This window comes from Rhinolophus ferrumequinum, chromosome 4 (genome assembly GCF_004115265.2).
Source record: "Rhinolophus ferrumequinum isolate MPI-CBG mRhiFer1 chromosome 4, mRhiFer1_v1.p, whole genome shotgun sequence".
Taxonomy (NCBI): Eukaryota; Metazoa; Chordata; class Mammalia; order Chiroptera; family Rhinolophidae; genus Rhinolophus; species Rhinolophus ferrumequinum.
Genome location: NC_046287.1, coordinates 20,434,615 through 20,450,126, shown reverse-complemented (window position 1 = coordinate 20,450,126; position 15,512 = coordinate 20,434,615).

Sequence of the window (15,512 nt, the reverse complement as noted above, 5' to 3'; positions counted from 1 at the left end):
CTAAATCCATCCTCTGGGATCCAATGTCACACTGCAACCTAATTCTTTCTAATTTTAAAAAAATAAAACAATTCAATCTTGGCATTAACCGCATAGTTTCTTCATTCATATACATTTGTTTCTCTAGTCCTCTTGAAAAGTGTTTTTTACAGTTTTACATATAACATTCTGAAATATATAACTTCTATAAGCTTTGATTTACATTTATCTTGTAAAATTTACCTTTTTTTCTCAAAGAGTAAGCAAGAAATAAAAAAACTGCCCTATAGAAATGGGGTTTTTGCTTCTCCGCAGCATTTGTTTTACCAATGTAACAGTTATCATTTAATTCCTTCAGTATAGTTGCAAGAAAGCATTGGTCTAAATTCACAGCTGTATATTAAAGCTGATTTCAATATCAGTATATTTTTTAAAATATAAAATAAAATAAAACAAAGAAGGACTTAAGTTCAGAATATTTGCTTTGCAGCTGAAATAATTATCAAAGGAAGTGAAGCAGTATCAATTAGTATAAGCTTAACATAATGATGTATACATTTCAAATATGAAATTCCCATATGCAATAACTTTTAAAACAAAATTGTGTGTTCCTTTTATTTATTTTATTTAGAAAATAAGACCTAGTTGGACCATCAGCTCTTATGCATCTTTTGGAGCAAATATTAATTTAAATTAATTATTATAATTATATTATATTATATAAGACCCGGTATGATGTGATATGATATGATATAAGACCAGATCTTATATAAGACCGGGTTTTATATTATATTAAAATAAGACTGGGTCTTATATTAATTTTTGCTCCAAAAGAGGCATTAGAGCTGATGGCCTGGTTCGGTCTTATTTTCGGGGAAACAGGGTATGCTAAATGAATTATCAACAAATACAACATCTCTCAAGGAAATCTTATATTTCCCTGTGTTGTCTATACTAGGAACAGATTATTTGTCACCTCTGTTTCTTGAATTCATATCATGATGTCCTCTTGCCAAAGCAAATTCCAAATTTTATTTATATTTTCACTGTTGCTTAGTGAAACTGAAGAAACTATATAAATTCTTACTTGCTGCTGAGCCTACTGATAATTCCTTAGATTTCAGTTACATAAACTAACAAATACAGCATTACTTCTTTTTAGGAAGATTAAACTAATTTGAACCTTTTTTTAATTTACAAAGGATAGAATCCTAAGTAATAATAATAATATATATCAAATTGTTAAAATAGTTTATAATGCAGTTCCTCATAGGATGTCCCTGATGTCTAAAGGTGAATTGTCTTAGAAAGATTAATTGTCTTAGAAAAATGCAGTCTCATGTAGAATTTATACCAGATGGAATTCCATGTCATTCAATAATGCTTCTTGCAGTACCGGTACATGACAGAGTGTGACCTGAATAAAACTTGGATGTTGTTAGGTTTTGTTCTGATATTTTTTTAAAGACTATATTACATTAAAAAGCTATATTTTATGTATTATTTATATCAAATCTAAATAGAGTAATAGAACATTAGTTTTGGGGAGGCCATGTAGACGATCTAATAACATACGCAATACAAGTGAAATATTATAACGCATGATGTGATGTAACATGTTGTATGATATACAGAGGGAGCCAAAAAAACAAATACACATTTTAAGAAAGGAAAGAAACTATTAAAATTGTAATACTCAGTATATACCAATAAGAAAAGATGAATACAAGTCTTGTTTGACTTCTGCAATTACAAGAAGTGCTCAAAGTCATACTACACATTGCTACTGTAATTCAACTTCGTAAAGTAATACATAGATAACATCACTTAAAATGTGTGTATATATTTTTGGTACCCCTGGGATAATATCCCTGAAGATTTTCCACCCTCTGCTTGGAAAATCCAAGTTATCGGGTGTATGCATTTCAAAGAGTGAGCACTTAATTTTGGAAAGTTATGATTATTCTAGTGATTTTTACCTATTGAACTGATAATCTTTGTAACATTCAAATCTTGGTTCTCTTATTTCTCTAGGAGTGATTTTTAGCTGGATCTACTCATCTCTATTGATTTTCTGCCTTGCATCTCTTGCTTCCCAACTTTGTGTGTCATCCTCAAAAAAAGAATATAATTGGTTTATTTAATCATTAATTTGATCTATTCAATATACAGTTCCCCTGTCAGGCAGAGTTCTCATATCAGACTCCTAGATAAACCACAGCTGTTATTTTCCCAGATGTACGTGGTGGCCTTTGGAAGGGCTCCGATTCCTGTTTCAGCAACTACAAGAGAATCATGCAACACATAGCATAAAAATATGTATGCAAAAATATTGGCTGCTTTCCTTTGGAGAATGATATGGGAGATAGTTTCATGTGCTGTTTAATAAAACATATTTATAACTTTTCTGTTTCTCTGCTGTTATGGAATTACAATTTGAGACAAAATCATTATTAGCCCATTTAAAACTATTCCAGACATCAGAATGTTTCACCTGGATAAAACATTATTCAATTGGACATAGCTAATTCAATTGAGAGTATAATATTTAAAACAAAGGCAGAAATAGCCACCATTGCCCAGCTCCCCAATTCTCCATCCCAGGTTTCAGAATGAAAGCCTGCTTGGTCTGGGTATGCTTAGCTTGGATGTATTTGGCTATTTAAGTTATGACAGCACCAGTTCTTTGGATATCTGGGCTCATCATATGACTGCCATCATTCCCCATTGTTCCTAGGCTGGAGAAAACAAGAAGGGTAGAGTTGCATCTCAGGGCAACATGATGATGGTATGGATTTCATGGCAGCCACAGCAGTACTAGTGTGTGTAAGTCCAAACAACTTAATTGCCCACTTGATTTTTTTACTGTAGGAGCCTAAGTAGTAACACCTACTTCTCTTCCTCAAAGCACAAGAAATTGAGTTTCTATATCAATTGGCTTTTCTTTTTTTTTTCCCCTCACAATGCCAATGACAGAACGGAAGTCTACTATTAGGTTGGTGCAGAAGTAGTGGTGGTTTCAAAGGTTAAAAATAATCACAAAATCCGCAATTACTTTTGCACCAACCTAATACTATTGGCTCAACAAACTTATCTCACTTGGAGAGACAATTTTTAAAAATGAAAACATTTTTCTGTTTTAGTACTACTGTTGAAACAATCTGATCTTTTGATGTATGGTTGTGAGACCAAGCAAAAGGCAGATAAAAAACATCAATAATGAAAACTTAGGCTGAATCTTTCTTCACTTTTTTTCATCTCATTTATCAAAATTATTAATTTCACCCAGAATTTTCTTGATTATATGTTTTTCTGTTTCATAGTAACATGAGGAAGATTGATTTTTATAGTAGATATGTATGTAGTCACACTTAACTTCTTGATTATGCCTTGTAGTCTCATTCAGCCATATAAGTGTATACGTCTGCTGTGTTTCACTATATACAGTGATTCGTATGTCTCCTAAACACAGTAACAGTGTTTTTAGTGTTTCTCTATCTAGTCCACTTGTTTTTATTAATATAGATGTTACTGCTGCTTTAAGTAGAAGACTTAAAGTACTTGTTGGGTATAAAAATATTCTTATACATTGTAAACAGATACCCAAATTTAAAACCTCATTTGTGTCTTTCTCTGGTGAGTGCTAGTTATTAGTGCTGTCAATGTGTTTGCATTGGAGGGAAGCCTGAGTGGCATAAAGACTCACTCTCTGACCTCTGTTTGTTTACATAAGAAGATGCAGGTTCCCATCCAGCATGAATGTAAGAGTAGAATAATTGTCTGAGAGTATAGAATGAAATCAGACTATGAATGTGAGTGAATGCTACATAGACAAGAAAGAAATCTGACCTACTGTAGTTGATCTCGTGTTATTTTGCAATCTTTTTGTCAATTCCATCTTTTGTTTATGTTTCTTTTAATGTTTAATTTGTAATTGAGATTCGAGAAAAAATAAGTGCAGAGTAGTGGATACAAACACAGTGTATTATGCCAGCAGATGAAGTTTCTACTCTTCACAAAACCTGTTTACACCTCACTATACCCTTTGTGCTGCCACTTAGTAGAAACATGTGATCTTAAATTTTGTCAGATGGGAAGGACAGATAGCTCAAGATCAAAATTCCTCATTCATTTAAAGTGGGAGAATTATATGCAAATTACTATTATAGAAATGTGTAATATATCAAAATGACCCACAGGGATGACTGGAACAATGGTGGTTACTTCTTGATTGCCAGATAAATATTGCAAAAATCATGTGGGATAAAAAGTAAAAGAAAGGTATTATCTATCTTCTCCCTTCTCCCGCTTTTCCTCCTCTTTTTTCATCATCATCCTCATCAATAGTAAAATTTCCTCTCTCACAGGCACAGTCTTACACAGTAACAAGTAATAGTATCCAATTGGCATAGGGTAGTTACCAAGGTAATTAAATGGTAAAGAGAAAAGAAATCACAAGATAATTGATCAGTTAAAGAGAATAAAAATTGATAGGAGAGCAGACACCACCCCCCAAAAAACAAGTAGTTCTCTGATAATCTCTTTTTAATACCTAGACTTTGTACTAAAGAATTAAGTTTTCAGCTTATCAATAATTATTTTGTATAGAAATGCCAAAACGTGTTCAACTTTGTTGTTTTTTTTGTTTGTTTGTTTGACTTAACTGACAGATTGTGCACTATTTTTTTCCTGTCATTTAAATATGTTCTTAAACTGCCTTTAAATTGGAGAGTGCTTGTCTTGTTGAATTTTGCTCACTCCTACAAAATGACACAGTAGTGACAGTCTGGCCATAAATATACTGTTGAATAAATCTAAGAATATATGTATTCAACACTAAATCAGCTTTAAAAAAATTGTAAGCACTTAAACTCCACCAGTCTTACATTAATATGCCTACCAGAGCCTTTTGATTAAAAAACATCAAAAATTTCCTTCCACACAATTCCTGAAAGTATAATTATTTGTTGATATGCCACAATTTCTTTACAGTATAACATGATCAGAATATTAAAAGTATTTACTGAATTAAATGAAAACCTCAAACTATAGAACTTATGGAACATTATTGCTCAAAGGCTACTTTATGATTACTATCTAATAGACCTAAGTTTATGACAGAAAATATTTGAGGACCAGCAAATAGAACCATAAGTAGGAGTTGGTTCTGTAGTTAGATCCTTATAAAAGCATTGGCTAGACTAAAACTGTGTCATGGTATTTACTTCTGTAATGTGTAAAGTAGGTGATGTGTAAATATGCACATACAATGAAAAACATTCCTACTGATTTAATACCCATGAAGTTTGCTCAGCCAGATTTTAATCACTATGTCTTATTCTATAAATTGAAATGTTACTTCCAAAAATGTTGGGCAAAGTTCTCTAGAGTTAGAAAAATTTTATCTTTAATAATACATATATCAAAGTAATAGTTGTATATTTAAATACAGAGATCCTAGGTCTAAGAATAAATTTTGTTTAATTTGTTATTAAAACAAAACAAAACAAAATAAAAAAAAACACATGAAATGCAAGTTCCCAAAGAGCTTACACAATAAATGTATCTGTTTAAAACGGAGAATTGTTTTGTGTAAACATGTAAGTTAATTATTTTGGCACTTTCTTCACGTTCTTTCATACCACCCACCAACATCAGGTAGCTCTGCGAGTACAAAATCATGTTCATAAGACTTTTATTAAAAGGATTAGCTGCCTTTCTGGAATGATAAACTTGTTCTACATGTACAGACAATAATGTGACACGTGTGTTGATATGATCTGGGGGTGAGGGTGGAGTATGTGAATCTTCTTCTGAACCCTAAGGCACACACTGCCCTGATCATCTCAAAAGGAGAGCCACTTTTCAGTTTGAAAGTCTCCTTGGGACTGTGTGTGAACAGACATCTTGAATTCTGGTTGCCCCTCCTTCTCCATAGGACCAAGCCCACAAATGCTTACCTTCCATTCACTTTCTCCAACGGGCTTGTCACTGTCACCTCAGCCTATACCACCCTCCCAACAACTCTCAGTGGGATCTTTCACCAAAACTCTTAATCTTTCTTCTTCAGTTGCTCAGTATACTCTGAGTTTCCTCATCAGCCAGTTTGTGTATATTTTGCATTTTCCTAGACTTTAAAAGAACCTTGTTTACATGTATGTATTCTAAGTTATTTTTACTATCCTTAGAGAACATCTCTGAAGTAGACGCTGGGTAATTATTTGTTTATTCATTGGACAAATGATGGATAGTCTAACTTTTTGTTTTTGCTTGTGGGCTGATATATAAAGTGTAAAGTTTACACAACCTTTTATTGAAATAATACCTTGAGCAACTCTACAAAGTACCTATCGTTCTTTCTGGTGTATTTTCTACTGCTTTTGTGGTTTCTGCTTTTGTTAAATTGAAGAATGACGTGATTTGCTTGCACTATGCCTTTTTGTTATTTATCCTGACACATAAATTTAATTGTTGTATATTTTAAAATTACCTATCAGTAAATTCTTTAATATTTCCTTGTAGCATTTCTCTTTGGTCATTAAGAATACACATACTTAGCTGCATTTAAAAATATGGAAAGTCCTAAGCCTAATTATAAAATGGATTTTATTATTTTATTTTTTATCATATGTGTTATCTTTGTTATTAAACTCTTTGATATTATTAAGCTGAGATTAGTACTCAATGATCTGTATTTATGGGCTTGGTTTCAAAAGTTCTGTTTAAATCAACATTTATCTTCAGTATTAAGAATTTAATAGTGTCCATAAATGTGAAAGCTAAATTATTCACATTTGCACGAGAACACAGATATTTCCATATAAGATTTGAGAATTTTTTCAGTTTACTTGTTTTACTTCAAATAAAATAAAAGTATTAAGACTATCCATTATTTATAAATACAGAGTATTAGTCCATTGTGAAGTTAACGTGTTTCAGTAGGGGAGACATGCATTATAATATTATTTTTAATATAGTCACCTTTTATTACATCTTTGAATGTAAAGAGTATGTGTATGTGAGAGGTGAATGGGAGCAGAGTATGTACAGCATATTTAAAAGACAGAAACCCGGCAAGAAGCTTTGATTAAAACCTCCGACTCTCTCATTTGTGGTCGGTTCTTGTAATGTTCTGTAAATGCAATAGTTCTGGTACTGTTTGCACAAGTAACTCCCGAAGGACCTTTGGAGGCACCCAGAGATAATCTCCGAATCTCTGGCCTTGAATAGCCCTGGACTCAAGAGGAGAAGTGTGTAGCCCTACATTCCCCCTGGATGAGCTGTGTTTTAAAGGAGGATGCTGAATCGATTCCATTGCTGCAAAACAACAAGACCTTAGCAATTTTAAATGACACTTGACCTGAATAATGATCTTCATGATTTTTCAGATCTCACAGCAGCAACTCGTAAGTTTATTTTTCTTCTTTTTTTCAAAGCACTCTCCTCTATGGAATAGATTGACTTTGACAACTGAAACATTTTCAACTTTATAAGCATAAGCACTTTAAAAAAGGTCTTCTGGTGGATAATATGCCTAGATCTCTGGCAAGGTGAGGAGAAGGAAATGTATCTGAAAATTGTTATCCTCCTTTATCTCTTGAAACCATCTTCTTTATCTGACATAGCATGAAGTCTAAGACAGATATGACAAGGAAGCCTGATAAATTAAAGAGAGTATGGAGAGTTGAGATGACTTGTTATAGTTTTATCTCTGGTGATTTTACTATTGCCTTTCAATTTTAACATCTACAAAAAAAAAGAAAATCAGAAAATCAGAAAAAATGATGGCAAGAATATCACACATGAAAATTGTACAACAAACGACGTACAGATCCTATAAATGAGAATTGTACTAGGTCTGGCACTTAGGTTCGCGAACTTGTTGTAACGATGTCGCTAACCATTTTTGATATTAGAGGGATTATCCACTATGAATTTCTTCCAACTGGACAACCTGTTAAACAAGTTTACTATTTGGAAATGCTGAAAATTCTGTGTGAAAAAGTTAGAACTTTTCGCCAACAATTCATGGCTCTTGCGTCACAACAATGCACCAGCTCACATGGCACTGTCTGTGAGGGAGTTTTTAGCCAGTAAACAAGTAACTGTATTGGAACATCCTCCCAACTCACCTGATCTGGCCCCCACTGACTTCTTTCTTTACCCAAAGATAAAGAAAATATTGAAAGGAAGACATTTTGATGACATTCAGGACATCAAGGGTAATACGGTAACAGCTCTGATGACCATTCCAGAAAAGGAGTTCCAAAATTGCATTGAAGGGTGGAATAGGCGCTGACATTGGTGCATAGCTTCCCAAGGGGAGTACTTTGAAGGTGACCATAATGATATTCAGCAGTGAGGTATGTAGCACTTTTTCTAGGATGAGTTCATGAACTTAATTGTCTGACCTCTTATGACTTTCAGTGGATTGTCATAACAGACAACAAAAAAATGTTGTTAACAAATAATCAACTTTCTTATGAAAAATAAAAGACAGTTATTGCTATAAATTTGAGTTTCCAATCATCATAAGAAAATAATTACGCGTCAGTGAATACATTTGAATTGAACTTAAAGCAAAGACGCCTGGAACTTTGTTATGTGCAGCAAAGGCAGCACCATGTCGAGCAAGTGGATGCCCAGGTAGTCAATCAGGAAAACAAACAAAACTGAAGGTGGCAATCAAGCCTTTATTCCCCTCCTGTAATAGTGCATGCAAGAGTGAGTGTTCCATTTTTTCCCCACAGAATGACACCAGGTTAGTGTCAGGTGGGTGCAGCTCAGACAAAGCAATTGTCTGGATGCTATGGAGCCTAGAGAAAAAGACTCCTGATGAACCCACGGACCAGTGGGATGGGAGGGGGGACAGTCGGTTTGGAAATGTACGGAGTCAAAGTGGATTCAAGTGACTGCATCCTGTGGTCATAGGATGAGAGTGACTACAACTCCCTCCAGAATACTGCAATATACTGGCTGTGCACCAACACCAACTCTGGTGTGGGGAAGGCAACTTCACCCCATGAGGACTGCTAGGCAAAGCCCAGTCATTACCTGTCGTCTGGCCTCAGAGATCACAGAATTTTGATGTGGAGCCAGACTCCTCACAGGATACAGTGTAAAACCTTTGAATACAAGGAATATCACAGAGTATTGAAGAGTGCAATCTCTGAAACCAAATAATTTATATTTGAATGAAAAATTGCATAACAACTTTGTTCTTCAGTTCATCTGTAAAGTGAAGTAAGCTATTGCACAGAGTTGTGGTAAAAATGAATGGAGATAATGAGTGTCAATTAAGTAGTTTATGGAGACTGGTACATATGAGCCTCAATCAATTCCCCAGGATTAAATGAGATAATTCTTATGACTTACTTAGCTGGTGTTGCCAGACAGTAAGCATTCAATAAATGTTATATTCTCCAATTAATAAAATATAATAGTAATAATCTGTGTTATGGACACAGTAGCATTTATCTTTCAAGATGTTCTCAAAGTCGGTGATAAGTTATATGAAGCAGACATCACAGCGCTTGGCTGTATATAGGTACTCAATAATTAGCAGCCATGATCGACACTCTCTGTCTCTTGACTCAAATTCTTTGGTTCACCAATTAGTGCATTCCCTGACCACAAATAAATAAGTAAATGAACAAATAAATAAATAAACAAATAAAACACTGCCTTCTTGAGTCTTGTTTGGATTTATAAAAGTGAAAATAAAAAGTGGAACTCAACGTAAAATCATGTTGCGTTAGCTTCAACTGTGACTTTATTGTTGTTTTAGCATTATTTTGTTAAGCCCTGGGACTGAAACCTTACAACATTAATGACGATTGCTGCTCAAAGATGTGTTTTCCTCACAGCTTCATTCATGCCACTGATTGTAAGGAGTTCACATGTGGGTTTTTTTTGGCTTTTGGTTTTTGTTTTTTGTGGTAGTGTTTTCTTTGTTGTTTTTGTTTCATAGACTACTTTTAGAACAGTTTCAGTTCACAGCCAAATAGAGAGGAAGGAACAGAGATTCCATACATACCCCTGCCCTACATATATAACTTTTTTTTGTTTGTTTTACTTAAAAGATCAAGTTTAACTGACAAGAGTTTTCCAGTTACATGTCTATCATTTGAAATATTTCAACCTTTGTAATATTCTGTTTTCCTTCTTTATATTCTCAGAGGTATGGACGTCCAAATGTGATAAAAGATAAAGTTTCCTTAATCCCATTTTCTTTTTCATGCTCTGAGAACTTCCTCCTTCAACAACCATGAACACTGTAAAATAATTAACCTGTCCCTCATGATTGGTTTCTGACCTTTTACTTTCCAATGTCTAAAGCTTTGAAATATCCTTGTTTGACACTTTGGTTTCTTTCTCCTAATTTCATTATTTTTACTTCCAAATTCTTTACACCAGTGATATGTATTGACTGCCTCTATTTAAGCATCAATGCTCAACTTCTTAAGAAACATTTGAAATATTTTGGCTTCTAAGGAAGTTCCTCTTTCATAAAGGTACCCATTACCTTCTAGTCAATCTTGATGTTCTCTCAATTCTTTCTCTCTTTACAACTCTCTTTAGGATTTGACCACTGCTTGAGACAGCTGGAGAAATGGCATAAGTAAAGGCATAAAATCAGGGAAGCATCTATATATTCTGGGAGCACATCCAAATTTAGTCCCCAAAGTAATAGGAACCAAGCAAACGATAAAAAGGACATGTAGGAAGTATAAACACTCACAAAATCACAATCACTTAGAATTAGAAAAAGTAGGTTTTTTTCCCTTGAGGTATCACTGTCTAAATACTTATTGTGTACAAGGCAAAGGATCAAGCTTCCATTTAACCTGGTTATGTGTGTATGTGTAAAATTGGCATAATTAGTTCAGATCAACAAATGGTGTACGGTCATTACTAAGCTGGCTGTTTTTTCTCTCTGTGATTTCAATATTATTGATTAAAATGACAAATTAAAATGAATGTGAAGAGGCCTGTGAAAGAGGCTCAACACAGCTGGAAATACAGCAGCAGTTAGTCACCAGAACAGACCTTCAAATACTGTTCTTGGAAATAGTAATGCATTAAATTATCATTGGCAGTAATTGATTACTAGCAATTGATAATTGTTGATATGTATAATCATCCAACTTTTTGCTTGATTTTGAAAGTGTGTATCAGTTATAAATAGAACAAGAATAGTATGCAGAGGGATGGATTATAGTGAAACAAACTGAAATTTCTGAGTTAAAAATGAGTCCATTGCATCAAAAATCAAACTTCATGTGCTAAATATAATAGGGTTTTTCTTTAGAAAGAAAAACAAGGGAGAAAATGTACCCTGTAAATTCTTGCAAAGTATTGGTTACAGAAGTTCTTTTTCAAACACAGGACTTTGAATGCTTTCTAGGCAATGTACAATGTAAGCTAAAAAGAGGTATTTTGTGTCCTCTGAACTTCTAAACTATACATTAGTTTTAGAAGAGTTTACTTCCTTTATCCCAGAAGATTAACTGGACATTCATTGCAAGCAGGATTTAAAGAAATACAAAATAGGTAAAGTTTAATATCTAGTCAATATTAAACCATTCATAGAAGATTGTATGCACTTGAATCAGTGCCTATAATTAAAAATGATTAGTATTTTTTAAAAAGTGAAAACTGAAATAAAATAAAAAGAGAATAATACTAATTAAGAAATTAAATAATAAAAGTACAATGTATTGTGAATTGCTATTTTTGCATCACCTTTACGATCTTTTGTCTGATTTGTATTAGAGTTTGATACTACTAGTATTATCACACTTTTCTAATATATATATATATATATATATATATATATATATATATATATATATATATATATATATATATATATCTCGGAGTGTTATATAACCAGAGAACTATGGATTTTAAAAATTAGGTCTATACACCACCTGAAATCCTCTTGTATAGTAAGTACTTATCAATAGAGAGGGACATTATTTTTAGAAACTGATGGTTTTAGTCAGTTTGGTCTGCTATAACGTAATATTGGGTAGATGAAATGGCAGACACTTATTTCTTACAGTTCTGGAGTCTCCCAAGTCCAAGATGTAGTTACTGGTGGAACCAGTCCATGGTTACATTCTTCTTTCTGTCTGGGCAACAGCCACCTTTTCATTGTATCGAGGACTAACAAGAGAGAGCCCATTCTCTTCCTCTTCTCACAACACTAATCTCATCATTAGGGCCACTCTCCTGACCTTATCTAAACCTAATTATCTCTGAAAGACCCCGACTCCAAGCACCGTCACACTGGTTGTTAGAGCTTCAACATAGCAATTTTAGGGGGACACAAACATTCAGTCCATAACACTGATTTCCATGTATTTGAAGAAAGAATCACTTAAGTTTTAACTGCAATGGAAACTAGTGTTTTCTCATAATATCAAAGCTTATATTTTAATTTTAAAATGTATACCCAATTCTACCCACTATTTTTGTGACAAGTAGAATTTAATGTATTACTGAATTTTCCTGTTAGTTGTGTATCACCCTTTGTTTTAAACTGGATCTTACAATCTAATCCCTATCAACATTCAACAACACAATACTGCTGAATTTACAAAGGAGTCTTAATATCTAGTAATGAAATAAAGTCCAAATGTTTTATCTTTTTTTATTTCATTGTACCAGTAATATTATCAGTTAAAAAGCTCTGCTATATGTGGCTCAACTTGTCAGTAGGGAGTAGTGGTGGTGGATTTTGAAATGCCTCTAGAAACATGCATGATATCATACCATGGAAGTGAGTACAAATTAAGGAAATAGAACTATTAGAAGAAAACAAAAACTATTTGAAAAATGAGATTTTATCTTTTAAGTCAACTTATTTTGGTATAATTTGCATACAATGAAATTGACTCGTTTTAAGTAGAAGTTTAAGAAATTTGGGCATGTACATGCTCACATAACTGCAACTCTAATCAAGAAATGTAACTTTTGTATTACCAAAGATGTTCCCTCATCCCTTCCTAATCAAACCTCTCGCCTAATACTATAGATGATTTTTGCGTATCCTGGAATTTCATATAAATAGTTATATAGGATGTACACTTTTGTACTTCTGGCTTCTTATTTTCAGAATAATGTTTCTGAGATTCATCCATAGTTTTTGTAGATCAGTTCATTTTTTTATATTATTTTCTATAAATATACCATAATTTTTTAAAAAAAAATTTGGTAGACATTTTTGACTTATTTTGAGTACAGCTGTTCTGAGAAGCATCATCCTCTAGGGTTTAAAGATATGTATATATATATATATTTTTTACTTTTTTGGATAAACACTTCGAATGGGATTGCTGGGCCATATGGTGGTTATGGTAAACTTTATACGAAACTGCCTAATGTTTTCCAAAGTATTTGTCCGTGTTATACTCCTACCAACAATGTATCAGAGGTCCAGTTATATCACAACCTAGCCTGTGTTCTCAGTATTATTTTTAAAATTTATCTACTGCAGTTAATATTTAGTGGTGTATCATTGCTGTATGAATTTACATTTTTGATGACTTATAGTGTTGAAGATCTTGTGATTTTTTTTTGTTTCTTTAATGTCCTTAGCACATTTTTTTATTATTTTATTATTGGATTGTAAATGGTCTTTATATATTCTGGATACAAGTCCTTTTTCAGATATATGAGTTGCAGATATTTTCTGCCAGTCTGTGTTTTGCATTTTTATTTTGTTAATGAAAAGGTGACTTTTGAAGAGTAGAATATTTTAATTTTGATAAAGTTCAGTTATCAAATATTTTCATTTGTTTTAAATTAGCTGTTCTTAATGTACTATTTAAGATATTTCTGTCTCTCCCAAGTTTGTAAGGATTTTCTTCCATGCTTTCCACTAGAAGTTTTATAGTTTTATCTTGGACATCTAGGTATATAATCAATTCTGAGTTAAATGGTGTGTACTGGGCGTCGTAGAGATTGCCATATATGTGTAATTCTAAAATCATGTCATTTTAAAATTATTTTTTGAAATGACTGTGCTTTCTCTGTTTAATTACATTGGCACCTTTATGAAAATCAGTTCACCATATGCTCGTATGTTAGGTATATTCCTCTAATATCTGTCTTCATGTACATCCTATTGCCAATAACATTTCTTGTTTCTTTTAACTTTATAGTACGTCTTAAAATTAGGATGTTTAAATTGTCTAACTTTGTCCTTTATATTTAAAATTCTGTTTGCTATACTATTTCATTTTCAAATACTTGTTAGATGTTAGAAGCAGTTTGTAAATATCTACCAAAAAAACGCACAAGAACTTCTATTGGGATTATATTGAATCTGTGCATCAAATTGGGGATAATTACCATTTTTTATAATATTGTCTCCCACTTTATGAACACAGTATATGTCTCCCTGTGATGGTTAAATGTGTGTGTCAACTTGTATAGGCTATAGTACCCAGCTGTTAAATTAAGCTTCAATCTAGAAGTTGCTGTGAAGATATTTTTTAAATATGATTATCCTTTCAATCAGTAGACGATTGAGTAAAGCAGAGTACCTCTCACAATCAGATTACCCTCATCCAATCAGTTAAAGGCCTAAACTAAGAAAAAAGATCAAGTTCTCCTAAAAAGAAAGGACTCAGGATTGCAACATCAACTCATGTCTGAATTTCTAGGATGATGCCCTGCCCTACAGATTTCACATTTGTCAGCCACAGAATTGCGTGAGCCAATTCCTTAAAATAAATCTCTCCTTTCACTTATATACATCTTATTGTTTCTGTTCCTCTGGGTTACTCTAATAAATTATCTTTCCTTTATGTTTGAACCCTCTTTAGTTTTTTCAGAATTTTTTTTTGTAATTTTCACTGTGAAAATATTGCATATAGTATTTAAAATGAAGCCCAAAGTATTATATCTTTTTGATGCTATTGTAAATTGTATTTTCAATTTACTTTTTCATTTGTTGCTAGAATAAAGAGGTTCGACTAATTTGTGTTATTTTCAACTTGAATTATTCAACTTTTCTAAATTCATTAAATTGTTTAGCCCTTTTATTAGATGCCCTAGAATTATATGTGTGTATATATATATATATGTATATATATATAAATATATGCATATACATATGTACATGTGTGTGTGTTTATTTTTTCTGCAAGAGAAAACAGAATCTTTCCTTATTCTCAATCTGTATACCTTGTATTGCTTTTTCTTGCCTAATCCAGAGAAGAAAGCAAATCTTTAGAAGGAATTATCAGTTCCATATCATGCTGTGAGAAATGACTTATAGAAAGAAAAACAGATTTTTTTATACAGAGAGGGGAGACAATATTATTTTAAAAAAAAAACCTATGGCTATATATGATTCTATAAATAACTCAGACATTTTCATATATTTTTGTATACCAAAAATAAAAGAGAGAGTCAAATTCAATGTAATACTTCTTGCAATAAATAATTTCAAGCAAACTGATTATATGTTACACATATTTTAATGATGTATGTTTATCCACACTGGAAATGAAATATTG